This window comes from Procambarus clarkii, chromosome 11 (genome assembly GCF_040958095.1).
Source record: "Procambarus clarkii isolate CNS0578487 chromosome 11, FALCON_Pclarkii_2.0, whole genome shotgun sequence".
In the NCBI taxonomy this organism is placed as follows: domain Eukaryota; kingdom Metazoa; phylum Arthropoda; class Malacostraca; order Decapoda; family Cambaridae; genus Procambarus; species Procambarus clarkii.
The window spans coordinates 36,714,671-36,732,679 of NC_091160.1; the positions used below are offsets into that span (position 1 = coordinate 36,714,671).

General features: G+C 44.8%; 1 non-coding gene across 1 annotated transcript; it reads right to left on the reverse strand.

Moving 5' to 3' along the window:
* Positions 1-954: 954 nt before the first annotated feature.
* Positions 955-15,276, reverse strand: LOC123758311 (probable muscarinic acetylcholine receptor gar-1). Its single transcript, XR_011228078.1, has 7 exons — positions 15,226-15,276; positions 12,572-12,968; positions 11,771-11,920; positions 10,760-10,873; positions 7,409-7,570; positions 7,077-7,186; positions 955-4,349 (listed from the first exon to the last, which is right to left on the reverse strand). It is a non-coding gene; the product is annotated as a probable muscarinic acetylcholine receptor gar-1 (transcript).
* Between the last annotated feature and the right edge of the window lie 2,733 nt (positions 15,277-18,009).

Sequence of the window (18,009 nt, forward strand, 5' to 3'; positions counted from 1 at the left end):
AGATGAGTCGGATGAGTAGACGAGTCGCCCAACACCAACATACAGTGACTAAGTCAATCTCAGCAACTCTCTCTCTCTCTCTCTGCATTTCTTATAAGCCGCAGTATCATCACTCAGGCAGGTACTCGGGATGCTCTTGTTCACTCAACATCACTCACTGCTGTCTGAGTCTCAGTCACGTTATTTTGACTTAATGTGTGTGTGCAAGGGTGTGTAGTGTAGAGAGTTCTGGGGTTGGGGACACGGGGGTTGATCCCCCCCTCTCTCATGTTGGCCCCCCTTTCTCATGTTGGCCCCCCTTTCTCATGTTGGCCCCCCTTTCTCATGTTGGCCCCCCTTTCTCATGTTGGCCCCCCTTTCTCATGTTGGCCCCCCTTTCTCATGTTGGCCCCCCTTTCTCATGTTGGCCCCCCCCCCCCCCCGCCCTCAACATGAGGGGGGTCAATATAAGCCAATATTAGCCAAATCAAAACAAATTATAATCCAACATATCCTTGAGTAACTAAATGTTTTAAGAATGTTTCACACAGTTATGAAACAACATTCACAAATAATGTATACGGACTTGATATTTAAACACGACAAAAAATATTTTTGTGACATATAAAGGGAAAACTAATGTTAGAAAAGACAGCTTTTGCCAAGTTACATAAAGAAACACTTTTAACAATCTTGGGTTAAAGGTTCCTCAAGTGCCTCCTGACCCATACTTGCAACTTTTCTTTCTTACTTTCTAGAAACATTTGTGGAGGTTGCAACAACGTTTTGTGTTTACTAGGATATTGCTAATATAAGCAATATATTGTTTATATAATATATAAATTATATTGATAATCTGGTTATATTGCTAATGGAGAGCCCAGGTCAACCTGTTATCTTTCTGAACACATTGTATTTTACATGATATCGATCCCGGCGTAAAAATTGCATTAATTAGGGAAATTAAAATCATCGTAATGCTGACGTTTAATGGGGCTAGGGTTCGATGCTCGTGGTTAGGCAAAACAACTGTGTTTTTTACATAGATATAATTGAGAGAACGGATCAAGTAAACACTCGACGTAATTACATGGATTTTTTGTTAACATTATAACTTATAGAACGTTGTAACAACGTAAGATTAGCGTTGTGGTTACAACGTGTGTTTACTGTGATATATGTTCTCAATTTTCTCTATTGAGAACTCTCATTATCCAGCTCGTCCTCTTGAGTTGCCACAACGGACAGAAAATGGTGTACTGAAACACCAGGAGCCAGATTCACGAAAGCACTTACGAATCTGTACATCTTTTCTCAATCTTTGGCGGCTTTGTTTACAATTATTAAACAGTTAATGAGCTCCGAAGCACCAGGAGGCTGTTTATAACAATAACAACAGTTGAATGGGAAGTTTTCATGCTTGTAAACTGTTTAATAAGTGTAACCAAAGCCGTCAAAGATTGAGGAAAGATGTACACGGTCGTAAGTGCTTGCGTAAGTGCTTGCGTGAATCTGGCCCCTGAACTTCACCAACGACCCATGCATAGAAAACGTGTGTTGTTAACCGCTATGATTATGATTGATTGTTGATTGTTGCCGCCGGAGGCGGCCAGTTTATTGTGCACCCCATACTCATCCTGTGAGCGGTAGCGCAAAAAGCATTACAGAGGGCACAAAAGGTCTTTGTCAGACCTCATCTTAGATTATTACATAAACAATTTCATCTATCCTTCACACCTTATAGTTACAGAGAATGTTCTATTTCAAGAGCTATATATTTACAGTAAGTCGTTATACATTAATCATAGGTGTTATCGCTAATACATAATAGATTGACCAATGGAGATATCACAGAGTCATAGGGGAGCTTCTGTTTATTATTAGTCCTCACAATACACTTCTTATTTCTTAATCTCATTTCTCGTTTATCTACTGGAAGTGAAATATGGATACAGTGCAAGGATTTCATGTATTTTATGCATGGTAATAAGATAGGCTGCCATATCATACAGCGTGAGCTTAGATTTATCTCTAAATAGCTCCATTTTACTACAATCCAAGATATATAGTGTTCGAGTGTGTGTCCCTGTCTTTGTCCACACACTTTACACTTTACTTGAATTATAGTACATCCTGTTTTGTACGGTGGGGATTTTAGACGTGAAAATGCGACGTATTTATTGAAGAAGACAAGTTGCATTATTTGTACCGTTGTACCCGCTCCAGCAGCTGTTGTGTCTCCTGGTCATCTTCCGCGCGTCACAGGCTTCCTGAGTCAATATATGCCATCAGTGCTTCTACCATCCGTTGGTCGTGTTGAGCATGATCAACACAGTGTTGTACACATGACAGAATTCCTTGTTTTGCAGTGGAAAATGAGGCAATAAGATGTTAATGTTATTATGTTTGCAGTATGTTCAGACAGTAATAAGGTTTGTTAGGCTTTGTACTTCGAAGTCTTCATTAATATGAGGCTTTCTGGGTCACTGTGGTCAATAGTTTCTGGTGCTAAAAACACATTTTTTTTTTTTACATATAATCACATGGCAAATTTCTAGCAATTATAGACTCTTGTTGTGTACTGCATAACCTCCACTAATAAGACACTGTCACGGGCATTCAACAGCTAAATATCTACCAATGAGAGCTTGTGTTTCCTTCCTGAGGTAACGTGTCTGCTGAATTTACAGTGAATGAAGAGCAGGAACTCATCTGGGTTTGTGTGACTTGAAAGAAAGAAAATAATGAACGTATACAGTTTCTATAAATATATATTTTTTCCGAGAGGCTTGAAACTGTGCTTTGAGGGAAGCAGTATATGTTGTTCTTAACGGCAAACATTCAGGGTGTCAACACACCTGCACTCACATCAGGTGTACAGTAGGTTCCCTGCTGGTCCCTCGGACCCACACCTGTAACTTCCGCTATTCGTCCGGGACCCTACTAATACCAGTGTTTCACAAAGTCACATAGATATTTGGATGTTTAGCTCAGAACCAGCAGCTCCTGGTAACCCACCTCACGATTTCGCAAATTTCGTCAACCTCTTCCTGGCCAATATTCCCTTGAACTTCTTGGATTTCAGTCGGAACTCGCGGTACCCGTAGGCGTAAATGAGCGGGTTAGCGAGGGAGTTTGCGACGACGGCGCAGTAGAGGAGAGTGTTGAGCATGTGCAGCAGACACAACTTCTTCTCCTTCTCCAGGCTGTACACCATCGTGCCCACCACAAAGGGCACGTACGTCGCCGTGAAGGAGCCGATGATGAGGAACACGGTCTTGATCGCCCGACACTTCTTTAGGAAGAGCACCTTGTCTCGTGTGTCGGACAATACGCGGTTGAAGTACTTCGTCAGTAGCGACGATGGTCCAGACTGTGAGGCCGGTGGAGAGTGTCCTTCCTCGCCAGTGTCATCGTCTGCTGAAGGTGATGACAGCTCTTCGTCTGTTGAAGGTGGTGGAAACTCCTCGTCCGTGTCGCAGGTGCTCTTATGTCTGGGTTTAACTTCCTCGTTGGAGTTAAGATCCTGCGTGTTGTTTCTGTTGTGTGTCACTTCCTCTTCATTGCCCTCCCACGAATCAACTTTCCCAAAGGCATTAAGGTCTGTATGGTGTCTAAAATGATTATCTGTCACACTTCTAACTACGATACTCTCATGGTTATCGACACAGTGACCGTCAGCGTTGGTTGAGGCATAATTTTTGTCTTCAGTGATGGACAAGTTCAACACCTTCAGCCTCAGCTATTTTAATCCTGCTGATATCTGCATCTCTAAAATGATGGTCAGCCTCCTCAACTCCCGAGGCATGTATCTCTCCAGATGGCACTTTTGTGTTTATAGCTAAGGCATAGTCGTCGCTCTGAGACGAGACCTCCCTCAGAGAGCCCGTTTGGAACCTGTCTTCAGGTATTTCAGCATCCTGTTTCACTTGCTCTTCGCCAGAGACGTGACCTTGGATAAACTTTCCAGTGACCTCATCTTCCTGGGATGGTGGTCTCTGCTCAGGGTCTCGTGAACGGTAACTTATCAGCTGGTCCGCTGCATCCTTCTCACTTATTCCCGGCAGTGTGGCCTTGTACTCTGCTTTCTCCTTCTTCCTTGTCCTCCTCCTGTTGGCTTTGATGTCCGATACCTTCGGGATGGAGCTGATGCTAGTCGATCGGCTGGACTTCGAGGATTTGGACGATTTGGACGATTTAGACGATTTGGACGATTTGGACTTCTTGGACATGATGGAGAGCCTGAAGTTGGAGGACCTGGCTTTCTCGTCGCCGGTGTAGGAGCCTCCGTAGCGGGCCTTGTGCATCTTGAGCGCCAGCACCAGCAGCATGGTGTAGAGGCTCACCACCACCGCGTACGGCCCAGCCACCTGTGTGGGAAGAGTAATATACGTCACGAGGAGCTGTTGATGTGTGTGTGTGTGTGTGTGTGTGTGTGTGTGTGTGTGTGTGTGTGTGTGTGTGTGTGTGCGTACTCACATATTTGTGCTTGTAGGATCGAGCATTGACTCTTGGATCCCGCCTTTCTAGCCATCGGTTGTTTGCAGCAATGACTCCTGCCCCATTTCCCTACCATACCTAATTTTAAAATTATGAATAGAGTTTGCTTCCACAACCTGTTCCTGAAGTGCATTCCATTTTTCCACTACTCTCACGCTAAAAGAAAACTTCCTAACATCTCTGTGACTCATCTGAGTTTCCAGCTTCCACCCATGTTCCCTCGCTCTGTTAGTATTCAGTTATTTCTATTTGATTAACATTTCGTATATTTCCACTCTGTCAATTCCTCTGAGTATTTTATATGTTTCTATCATATCCCTCCTCTCCTTTCTTTTTTTATAGTGTCGTCAGGTTCAGTTCCTTATTTCTTATGTTAATATTTTTCTTATATTAATATTTCTTATGTTTTCTTTATAAGAAAAACATAGGAAATATTGAGAAGTGACTCAGAAGATGATGGTGAAGACAGTGACTCACAGAAGTGACTCGGAAGATGATGGTGAAGACAGTGACTTACAGAAGTGACTCGGAAGATAATGGTGAAGACAGTGACTCACAGAAGTGACTCGGAAGATGATGGTGAAGACAGTGACTCACAGAAGTGACTCGGAAGATGATGGTGAAGACAGTGACTTACAGAAGTGACTCAGAAGATGATGGTGAAGACAGTGACTGACAGAAGTGACTCAGAAGATAATGGTGAAGACAGTGACTCACAGAAGTGACTCAGAAGATGATGGTGAAGACAGTGACTGACAGAAGTGACGGAGAAGATGATGGTGAAGACAGTGACTTACAGAAGTGACTCAGAAGATGATGGTGAAGACAGTGACTTACAGAAGTGACTCAGAAGATGATGGTGAAGACAGTGACTTACAGAAGTGACTCAGAAGATGATGGTGAAGACAGTGACTGACAGAAGTGACTCAGAAGATGATGGTGAAGACAGTGACTTACAGAAGTGACTCAGAAGATGATGGTGAAGACAGTGTCTGACAGAAGTGACTCAGAAGATGATGGTGAAGACAGTGACTTACAGAAGTGACTCAGAAGATGATGGTGAAGACAGTGACTTACAGAAGTGACTCAGAAGATGATGGTGAAGACAGTGACTCACAGAAGTGACTCAGAAGATGATGGTGAAGACAGTGACTGACAGAAGTGACGGAGAAGATGATGGTGAAGACAGTGACTTACAGAAGTGACTCAGAAGATGATGGTGAAGACAGTGACTCACAGAAGTGACTCAGAAGATGATGGTGAAGACAGTGACTGACAGAAGTGACGAAGAAGATGATGGTGAAGACAGTGACTCACAGAAGTGACGGAGAAGATGATGGTGAAGACAGTGACTTACAGAAGTGACTCAGAAGATGATGGTGAAGACAGTGACTCACAGAAGTGACTCAGAAGATGATGGTGAAGACAGTGACTTACAGAAGTGACTCGGAAGATGATGGTGAAGACAGTGACTCACAGAAGTGACTCAGAAGATGATGGTGAAGACAGTGACTGACAGAAGTGACGAAGAAGATGATGGTGAAGACAGTGACTCACAGAAGTGACTCAGAAGATGATGGTGAAGACAGTGACTCACAGAAGTGACTCGGAAGATGATGGTGAAGACAGTGACTCACAGAAGTGACTCAGAAGATGATGGTGAAGACAGTGACTCACAGAAGTGACTCAGAAGATGATGGTGAAGACAGTGACTGACAGAAGTGACTCAGAAGATGATGGTGAAGACAGTGACTCACAGAAGTGACTCAGAAGATGATGGTGAAGACAGTGACTGACAGAAGTGACTCAGAAGATGATGGTGAAGACAGTGACTCACAGAAGTGACTCAGAAGATGATGGTGAAGACAGTGACTCACAGAAGTGACTCGGAAGATGATGGGGAAGACAGTGACTCACAGAAGTGACTCAGAAGATGATGGTGAAGACAGTGACTCACAGAAGTGACTCGGAAGATGATGGTGAAGACAGTGACTCACAGAAGTGACTCGGAAGATGATGGTGAAGACAGTGACTCACAGAAGTGACTCAGAAGATGATGGTGAAGACAGTGACTGACAGAAGTGACTCGGAAGATAATGGTGAAGACAGTGACTGACAGAAGTGACTCGGAAGATAATGGTGAAGACAGTGACTGACAGAAGTGACGAAGAAGATGATGGTGAAGACAGTGACTCACAAAAGTGACTCAGAAGATGATGGTGAAGACAGTGACTTACAGAAGTGACGGGGAAGATAATGGTGAAGACAGTGACTGACAGAAGTGACGAAGAAGATGATGGTGAAGACAGTGACTCACAAAAGTGACTCAGAAGATGATGGTGAAGACAGTGACTGACAGAAGTGACGAAGAAGATGATGGTGAAGACAGTGACTCACAGAAGTGACGGGGAAGATGATAGTGAAGACAGTGACTCACAGAAGTGACGAAGAAGATGATGGTGAAGACAGTGACTCACAGAAGTGACGGGGAAGATGATGGTGAAGACAGTGACTCACAGAAGTGACTCAGAAGATGATGGTGAAGACAGTGACTGACAGAAGTGACTCAGAAGATGATGGTGAAGACAGTGACTCACAGAAGTGACGAAGAAGATGATGGTGAACTTGGTGGAGACGACCTGGGCGAACACACACCTATTGCAAGCTTCCTCCCAAGTGACGTGCATCCCCAGGGCAGGTAGCGACCCTGGAACAGTAACTTGGGTTATGACTCTGGAACAGTAACTTGGATTTTGACTATGGAACACTAACTTGGATTATGACTATGGAACACTAACTTGGGTTATGACCCTAGAATGGGAGCCTGAGTATAGGCTGTTGCTGTTGTTTAAAAATTCGCTACCTGGAACGCAAAGTTCCAAGTAGCACGGGCTATGGTGAGCCCGTAGCTAACTAGGCGTAGACGTACCAATGAGGATGGAGAGGAACCAGGAGAGGGCGAGGGCGATGTACACCCTCTGGGTGGTGACCAAGAAGGTGTACTTCAGCCCGTGACAGATGTACAGGTACTTGTCCACGGCAATCAGCATGATGGTGAAGATGGTCTCCTGGCACGCTGTCACCGCCACCCCTGCGGTCACAATCGTCATCATTATCATCATCCATTATCATTATCATCATCCATTCATACCCCGGAGGGCAATATGTCCCATTAATATCTACAGAGGGCAACATCAGCCCATTAATATCAAGGAGACATCACAACCTATTAATATAATGGAGGGGGACATCCATTAGTGTAGTGGGAGAGCATCTATTAATTACACGGGGGAGACATCCATTAATACCAGGGGAGATAACACCCATTAACACTAAGGGGGCATCAGTAACCAGCCTTCAGTATACTGACTGCAAGTTTTAATATTGCCAATACCTGCTGCAAGCTTTGACAGGTGTTGACGGCAGGTGTGTAGCGTGCAAGTGCACAGTCAACCTCTACACACCTGTCATTAGCAGCTGCCAACAGTGAACACACCTGCACCAACCCGTCCTACCTAATAGAACGTCGCTTTTTGACGTCTACTCAAAAATGCCAAAAGGCCGAAAATTATCGTATTAGAAAATATTAGCATCTCGCCAAACTGACGTACTGTCCCGTTTTCTGTTTTGGGTCCTCTGGTAGGTTAGGATAAGGGCACTTTAGCACGACAGTTTCTTGACGTTTGGGAAACCTTATAGGAGAAGGGGACTGCCTACACCGTCCTCTAATGTACTCACATCCTGGACTCAAGGCCCGACATTTCCTGTTATATAAACACAACATTTTCAAAGTGCCACTCTGGGTTAAAGTGTCGTCAATGGCACTCTGCCCTACAGTGCCGCCAGTGACACTGACACACAGTGCCGACAGTGACACTGACACTGGCCTACAGTGCCGGCAGTGACACTAGACTCAATGGGCAGCATTCACGGTTTATCACAGCCGTTTAACACCATCGTCTCATGCATGGCTGGCGGTCATTCATCAGTCCTCAGTCCGCTTCATCAGTTCTCAGTCCGCTTCATCAGTCCTCAGTCCGCTTCATCAGTCCTCAGTCCGCTTCATCAGTTCTCAGTCCGCTTCATCAGTCCTCAGTCCGCTTCATCAGTCCTCAGTCCGCTTCATCAGTCCTCAGTCCGCTTCATCAGTTCTCAGTCCGCTTCCTCAGTCCGCTTCATCAGTCCTCAGTCCGCTTCATCAGTCCTCAGTCCTCTTCATCAGTCCTCAGTCCGCTTCATCAGTCCTCAGTCCGCTTCATCAGTCCTCAGTCCTCAGTCCGCTTCATCAGTCCTCAGTCCGCTTCATCAGTCCTCAGTCCGCTTCATCAGTCCTCAGTCCGCTTCATCAGTCCTCAGTCCGCTTCATCAGTCCTCAGTCCGCTTCATCAGTCCTCAGTCCGCTTCATCAGTCCTCAGTCCGCTTCATCAGTCCTCAGTCCACTTCATCAGTCCTCAGTCCGCTTCATCAGTAATCAATCCGCTTCATCAGTCCTCAGTCCGCTTCATCAGTCCTCAGTCCGCTTCATCAGTCCTCAGTCCTCTTCATCAGTCCTCAGTCCGCTTCATCAGTCCTCAGTCCTCTTCATCAGTCCTCAGTCCTCTTCATCAGTCCTCAGTCCTCTTCATCAGTCCTCAGTCCGCTTCATCAGTCCTCAGTCCTCTTCATCAGTCCTCAGTCCGCTTCATCAGTCCTCAGTCCGCTTCATCAGTCCTCAGACTCGTCAACTTTACCCGGACACCAAAACACGTGGGCTCAATGGAAGTGATCGGCGCAGTATAGCCAAGATTGGTGGAAGATTTCCAACTCCCACGGTCTGTGGGCCTCGACCGCAGACGTGCAGCCGAAAGTTCTCAGTCATTGGACGCTCAATCACGGTGATGGATGGTAGCGTCTTGGTCAGAGAAGGCAGCGTCTTGGTCAGAGAAGGCAGCGTCTTGCTCAGAGAAAGCAGCGTCTTGGTCAGAGAAGGCAGCGTCTTGGTCAAGGAAGGCAGCGTCTTGGTCAGAGAAGGCAGCGTCTTGGTCTGAGAAGGCAGCGTTTTGCTCAGAGAAAGCAGCGTCTTGCTCAGAGAAGGCAGCGTCTTGCTCAGTGAAGGCAGCGTCTTGCTCAGGGAAGGCAGCGTTTTGCTCAGAGAAGGCAGCGTCTTGCTCAGTGAAGGCAGCGTCTTGCTCAGGGAAGGCAGCGTCTTGCTCAGAGAAGGCAGCGTCTTGGTCAGGGAAGGCAGCGTTTTGCTCAGAGAAGGCAGCGTCTTGCTCAGTGAAGGCAGCGTCTTGGTCAGGGAAGGCAGCGTCTTGCTCAGAGAAGGCAGCGTCTTGGTCAGGGAAGGCAGCGTTTTGCTCAGAGAAGGCAGCGTCTTGCTCAGTGAAGGCAGCGTCTTGGTCAGAGAAGGCAGCGTCTTGCTCAGAGAAAGCAGCGTCTTGCTCAGAGAAGGCAGCGTCTTGCTCAGAGAAAGCAGCGTCTTGGTCAGAGAAGGCAGCGTCTTGCTCAGAGAAAGCAGCATCTTGGTCAGAGAAGGCAGCGTCTTGCTCAGAGAAAGCAGCGTCTTGCTCAGAGAAGGCAGCGTCTTGGTCAGGGAAGGCAGCGTTTTGCTCAGAGAAGGCAGCGTCTTGCTCAGTGAAGGCAGCGTCTTGGTCAGGGAAGGCAGCGTCTTGCTCAGAGAAGGCAGCGTCTTGGTCAGGGAAGGCAGCGTTTTGCTCAGAGAAGGCAGCGTCTTGGTCAGGGAAGGCAGCGTCTTGCTCAGAGAAGGCAGCGTCTTGGTCAGGGAAGGCAGCGTTTTGCTCAGAGAAGGCAGCGTTTTGCTCAGAGAAGGCAGCGTCTTGGTCAGAGAAGGCAGCGTCTTGCTCAGAGAAAGCAGCGTCTTGGTCAGGGATAGCTGCGACTTGACATGGATGGCAGCATTTTGATGTGGGGATGGCAGCGACTTAGTTAGGGGGTCTCCTGCTTACTGCTCAATCAGACTTTCATTTAATGACAGTTGCCATCTCTTGCGGCTGACGCCATTTTCCTAATTTAAGAACTTTAACGAATCGATCGTGGCCCTGTTTAATTTTTATTTTACCAGCGAGTTACGGAGGTATCAGGAGAAAGCGCCAAGTAATTACGACTATATAGCTCTGGGAAGGGGTCAGGATAAGGATTTGGGATGGGACTGGGGAAAGGAATGGTGCCCAACCACTTGATGGACAGTCGGGGATTGAACGCCGACCTGCATGAAGCGAGACTGATGAAGTTAAGTTCACTGTACCAACTAACAAGAGAGTAAAGCCTGGTTATACTGACCAATCTGGAGCATACAATTGGTCTGTCGCCATAGGTCAGACTTCTGGGTGATGTGAAGCAGGAAGGCGATGATAACAAAGAGGCCGATGGCCAGGTCACTCAGGGCCAAGTTACCTGCAACAGAGGTCACCATTAGATCACATCTCTTACCATACAAACAAATGCAAAAGATTACATGCAAAGGGAATCAAAGATGAATACTCCATTAGATCCAAACGTGGCTTCTGTGGAAGGCTTGTAGTGGTCAAATGTAAGGTGCTGATTTAAAGAAAGTTATTTGATCTAGTTTCTTAATATATGTAGAGTATTACTCTTAATTACATTGTCTGATAAAGCATTAGGTTTTTCACGTAAAGGAAAATTATTTTCCTTTCTTGGATTGGAATAATTTTCACCTTATGTTACTTATTATATTTGTCTAGCTAATATTAAATTGGGATTGCTTTGACGTTTGATGATATTTAACATTTGTGTTAAGTTTCCTCTCACTCGTAGTCTTTTAAGATTGAATTAATTCTGTTCCTTCTGAACGTGAATAATATGATTTACTTTTTACTGTACAGTAAATCCATTACAATCACTTCATCTTTAGTGGTTGTAATGAAGTGATCATTGACAAGCCGCTGAGTTCCTGTCCTCGTCGAGCCCCCTAAGGATGATGACCCTAAGGTAAAGAATTCAGGCGCTGCTGCTCTATCTGCATCTTGAAGAGTATTTAACTCTATGTTAACTTGTACATCAAAGTGCTATATATTAACACAAGGTTAACACTGTACCTTCATAAATAATCACGTTACCGTCCTGGGGAGGGTCTAAGTAGTTCAACCTTGGGGATACCTCGATACAAGCCTAAAGTACATATATACACACACGCTTCCTGTCCCCGACAACCGGAATCAATGGGAAGCTGTTGGGTGATGCATAAAACTGTGTACAAAACAATAACTACGTATCCCATAAAAATTGAAGTATAAGAGAAAACTTGTGTGCGATATTTTAGTAGTAACTTACCTATAAAATAGAAAGAGGGTTTATTGTCGTGTCCGTGTCTGAGGATCTTGACGGTCCGGATGATGACGCCCAGGTTGACGAGGACAGTGAAGAATCCCAGCACCAGCATGGCGATCATCAGCGCCAGAGACATGCGCCCATCGCAGTAGTCTGAGAAGAGGAGGAGAGCTGCCTCATTACAGATGACTTAAACATTGTTGATGTTGACCAGACCACACACTAGAAGGTGAAGGAACGACGACGTTTCGGTCCATCCTGAACCATTCTCAAGTAGATTGTGGACCATTCACAATCGACTTGGGAATGGTCCAGGACGGACCGAAACGTCGTCGTCCCTTCACTTTCTAGTGTGTGGTCTGGTCAACTTACTTTAGCCACGTTATTGTGACTCATCGCCTGCATATGGATTAAACATTATGTACAGACTTACAAGAAAAGGTGAAGGTCACACGCTAATTGTCCTTGTGACATTGTCGGAGACAAGCAGCATATTGAGGGTATCGTGGTCTCCTTAGGTTAAAGATTGACATTCCCCACGATACAACCCACAACAGTTGCCTAACTCCAGGGTACTCACTTAATAACTGCCTAGGTGAATACCGACATCAGGTGAAAGGAAACGTGACATACCAGAAAAAATGATGTGTGTGTGTAAATCACGAAGAAATTAACACGTGATGAATAATGTGTAGTTTATGTATACGATATTATATATATATATATATATATATATCGACAATGCTATATGTATATATTTATTTATTTATATTTAGTTCGTATAAATAAACATAGATAGCTTACCCTTACCCTTTGTGTGGAATATGATGGAAGAGTTAACACTCTTGCATATACCCATCATTATCGGCCGTCTTGGGACTTCTATAGTCACCTCGCTAAACACATTTTCTATGAACAAGTCGGAAACTTGCATTCCTCCGTTTTCTTTGTCGCTGTCCGTCATTGTATTTCGCTCCAGTAAACTTATTTAATATAATTATATTAAAACCAACTTTAGCGCAACACGTGACGAATTTTTTGTCTTATTTTCTGCACTGAATTTTTCTTGATATATAGTCTAGTAATTTATTTTTCTTTAATTAGTTGATTTGCTTTTCGGTGGAATATTTTCAAGATGTAGGCGCCCCTTAAGTCCTTACCTTCGGGGTCCTTGAATTGAATCTCAAGCTTGAAACTTACTCTATAAAGATGGATAAAGGATTTCGGTAATAGCATGTTATACACACACACACAAATTCCAATTCAAAGTTTTAAATGTACACTCTTAGGCAAATAAAGGGACCTATATAGTCTATAACTCACTCCCTAATGAATTGAAAAGCTGTCCAACTTTTGTCCTATTCAAAAATATAACCAAAAAATACTTAATTTCATCTTCATAGTTTCCTACCCAGTACTTTAAACTCGCACTGTATCTTGTGCTACACAATCCCCCAATATATGTCTCTAAGCCTTACAACTTCACCATTGTAATCATTGTTATCATCTTGCATCATTGTTGTTATATTGAACGCATATTTTACTGCATTATGCCTTGAAATAATTCTCAAATTATGTTTCAATGTACCTGTTGACAACCCTCAAATTTTACTTTAGTGTACCTATTAATCTTCGTCACATTTTCTTACAATATACCGGCTAACATTTTTCAATTTTGTTAAAAATTACCCACTTAAAATTATCTGTTAGATTAAGGCCCTGCCCGAAACTATGCGTGTTAAGTGGCTTGACAACAATGTACAAACATCAATGCTATGTACTCTCATAAACCCAATATACCTTCTTGTATATATATAAATAAATAATAAATAAATGTAAATTTGACAAGATCTGACAAGAGCGTGAGAAATGAGTCATTGCATTAATCTAAGAACGTTGGGACGGCGCAGTATTTGTTAGGTAAGTAAACATAGTAGCAACACACACACCCTCTGTGTGAGGAAGTCTCTGACTAATGTGAAACAGCGAGTCATAGTGAGAGAGGAAACGTCAGAGTGGAGGAAGTACCAAACGGGTCCACTGCCACACAGCTCTCCACCATGCAAAACTTAGTAATAATAATAATAATATTACACTGTGAGTAATCACACTAACGTGACTGCATCAATGAGACAATCCGTAAGAGAAGTGATGAGGGTTCGAACATACGTCCGAGAGGATCCCAGACGCTGCCTTAATCTTTTGACCATGTCGTAGCTCAGTCGACTAAGGCAGCGTCTGGGATGCTCTCGGACGTAGGTTCGAAGTCCTCGTCACGGCCCTTGTGGATTTGTTCTATATGGTGGGTGTTCGCCCACGCACGCTTCTAGCGACTAGACCAACACATGGTAAAACGATTACAACCTGGGGTTCTACTGAACCCACAAGTATTTCTTTGTGGGGTTCAGGAAACCCAATAAATCCACAAGGATCCTTGTGGGGTTCAGTAGAACTCCAGGTTGCAATCCTTATGTCATGTCGTGGTTCAGTCGCTAGAAGCGTCTGTGTGGGACCATCCTTCGCATAGGTTCGAACCCTCATCTCTGCTTCTACGGATTATATCTATTATTATTATTATTATTATTATTATTATTATTATTATTATTATTATTATTATTATTATTATTATTATTATTATTATTATTGTCACACGGAAAGGGGACCCAAATTGACCTGAAATTATACTAAGACTGATAGCTGACCAGACCACACACTAGAAGGTGAAGGGACGACGACGTTTCGGTCCGTCCTGGACCATTCTCAAGTCATTGGTCCAGGACGGACCGAAACGTCGTCGTCCCTTCACCTTCTAGTGTGTGGTCTGGTCAACATACTTTAGCCACGTTATTGTGACTCATCGCCTGCTTAAGACTGATAGCAAGATGTATTATCTTAACCGAAGGTGAGGTTTAAGAAAATGTCGATTCTGAGAATTCCTTGGAGGTGCTTGTCACCTTAACACAGCTCTCCGCGTCCCCAGCACTCACTTCCTGGGAGATTTCGCGTCTTATAGTATTAGCAGACACTTAATCTCAGTTTTTCTCACATTTCACTTGGGTTTACGGCCAGCGACCACTGAGTGGTCATTAGACAGGTCTTTCTAGCCCATACATGCATAATAGCTAAGAATCTGACAAAATTGCTGTTTGGGACATTTCCTGTCCATCGTTTATATCTCCACTTAATCATCGGTTCACAACTAGTTGAGTACATGTAACGGTTCGGTCGTGGCTGTTATTCATGGAAATCTCACTTCTTTTGTTTTCAAATAGTCAGAATTGCAGATTTTTTGCTGTAATTCCACTTTCCACCATTCACATTTCCACCTAAGTGGTCTCTAAGTGGGCTGTCGGTTAGTCTCGTTAATCTCACTGGGTTGTTCCACTCTACAAACATAACCGAAACATCAGGAAATCTAGCGTGGAATCCCAGTACTGGCATTGAACTTTAAATCAAACCGTCAGGGCCAGCAATGGCGACCTGTACAGGGTTCGAACTTGACTGAGCCTCGCCCCGGTTATCGCAGACACCCACTGCTCAATGCGTATCTGATAGCGTTTATCTATTTATCTCCTTATCTAAATTCTGAGTCGGAGAGAGTAAGAACTGAGAACGAATTAGCATGACTTCCGTTGTTACCTTCACGTTGTTACCAAGGGAGCAGCACACCGGGTCACCCTCCCTCAGCACCTCCCCTCCATCACTCATTCTGTATTCAAACTTCCCGTAAACATTTACATCCCCCAGGAAATTCTGGATCTTATAGACCACTTTGCTTGTTATGGTCTCAGCGTGTTTCATTGTTGTTACATGTGTGTAAACACCTGGCGTTCTAAGAAGCAAATATGTCGATGGATTCCTACGAAACCTTTGCTGGAGAAGTAATATTAACAAATGGGAGGCTGATGTGTGAGAACCAGTGGTGATCTAGATTATATTATACCCGGCTCGTTATCTCAGTGTCAGTCCATGTAACACATAGCTACCAACCCACGCCTCCACACATCTGGCAGTCACCTCCACACATCTGACAGTCACCTCCACACATCTGTCAGTCACCTCCACACATCTGTCAGTCACCTCCACACACCTTCCAGTCACCTCCACACATCTGTCAGTCACCTCCACAAGTCTGCCACAGGCTCAGCAAGCGAAGCTTTGTAACAACATAATAGGTTGCCATAGTAACCCTTGTAATGGCAAATGTTAACACTGGTTGTAAACACAGGAAATGGCGGGAAACAGATATCAACAAGTCAACAAACGCCAGCGCCACCTACAGTGTTCCCTGCCACTTTACGGACACACGCATTTGAATATTGATTTGTCAATAAACCTAAAAAAAAAAAACAGTGGAGAACGATTGGGCACCGATCCTTAATGTTCACCTGTTCACCTAACAATATTTGGGGACCTGTTTGTAAACATACTGGGGATCATGTTCCATTGTAAAATAATTGAGCAAGACTTAAGTTGAGCCGTGGGAAGGAAGAGCTTAGAGAAAACTAACAAGAGTCTGAAATCTTCAGCACCCGCCTGTGAAAAAACAAAACATGTTTTTGTTTTACAATAAATGTTGACCAGCTGGTGTTCAGCTTGTCTTCTGACAAGCTGAAAATAGCTCCTCATAAAATAATCAATAATTTAGTTTATGATAGTTTTGTTAGCCATGATTGGCTGCTCTTACTCTCATGTCTCTCCTTCTCTGTATTGCATTAGGCAGTGATGAGTTGAGACGCGGGACCAAAGAGCCAAAGCTCTACCCCCGCAAGCACAACTAGGTGAGTACAACCAGGTGAGTACACACACACACTCAAGCACTGCGTTGGTGTCCCATGTTCGACTCCCATACGCTGACGTCATCTGCGTTGGTCTCCCAGCGCAGATGGGACAGACAGACAGACAGACAGACAGACAGACAGACAGACAGACAGACAGACAGACAGACAGACAGACAGACAGACAGACAGACGGGACTGGTGGGGGGTATAGAAGGTATAGGCTCTCCATCAACATCATGACATTACTATAGTAAGCACTTGATTGGTTAACTTCACGTTCTAAGCCTTTCCACGTCCTCGTCTGCACAACTCATTACCTTCAATAACATGTTGCAAATAAGCTTAACCTGCACTCCAGTAAGTCTAATCTACATTTTTCAGAGTTTAACCCATCAAGTCGACCTCACTCATTCAGCCTCAGTCGTCACAATAAACATCTCACTCCAGACTAGACTGATCGTGAGCGGCTACAGTACGACCCGCTGGAGTAAGAGCCCGCTGGAGGGTATTGTGGCTCGGTGTTTATGGAGTGTCAGCCATGTTTGCTGGCGCGAAGGTCAACATTAACCCAGCAGGGCGGAGCCTCGCTGGTCCGGACGCGGCTAATGTTTTGGCGCCCTACGCTTCGCTCGAGTGCTCACTCGCCGCTCATACCACGCCATTATAATCCATTGTTATAATGATTTTGACCAGACCACACACTAGAAGGTGAAGGGACGACGACGTTTCGGTCCGTCCTGGACCACACACTAGAAGGTGAAGGGACGGCGACGTTTCGGTCCGTCCTGGACCACACACTAGAAGGTGAAGGGTCGACGACGTTCGGTCCGTCCTGGACCACACACTAGAAGGTGAAGGGACGGCGACGTTTCGGTCCGTCCTGGACCACACACTAGAAGGTGAAGGGTCGACGACGTTCCGGTCCGTCCTGGACCACACACTAGAAGGTGAAGGGACGGCGACGTTCCGGTCCGTCCTGGACCACACACTAGAAGGTGAAGGGACGGCGACGTTCCGGTCCGTCCTGGACCATTCTCAAAAATGATTTATTGTTCGTTAGTGTTCGAACGTTCGTTAGTTTTTATTTTATTGTTCGTTAGTGGCCCGCTGTCTCTATTTTCCTTGTTTTAGGGGACATCATGGGGGACAGTAGCACAGTGATCAACGTTCCCGGCTCTCAATTGAGGATTCCAGTTACGTTCACCTTTCACCCTAATGACCTGTTCACCTAGCAGTAAATAGGTACCCGGGAGGAGGGTAGACAGCTGTTGTGGGTTGCATTCTGGGAGAGGTCAGTAGTTCGATCCAGGGAGGAGGAATTCTTGACAAGCCTAAGGCCAGACGTCCTGTCCCCAATAACAAAACATATATTATAATACCCTCATTCAGGGGCTAGGCGGACTTCTTGTTGGATAGGCGCCTGTTTAGTGATCATCTTCACTGAGGTGAGAGGTGGTGAAG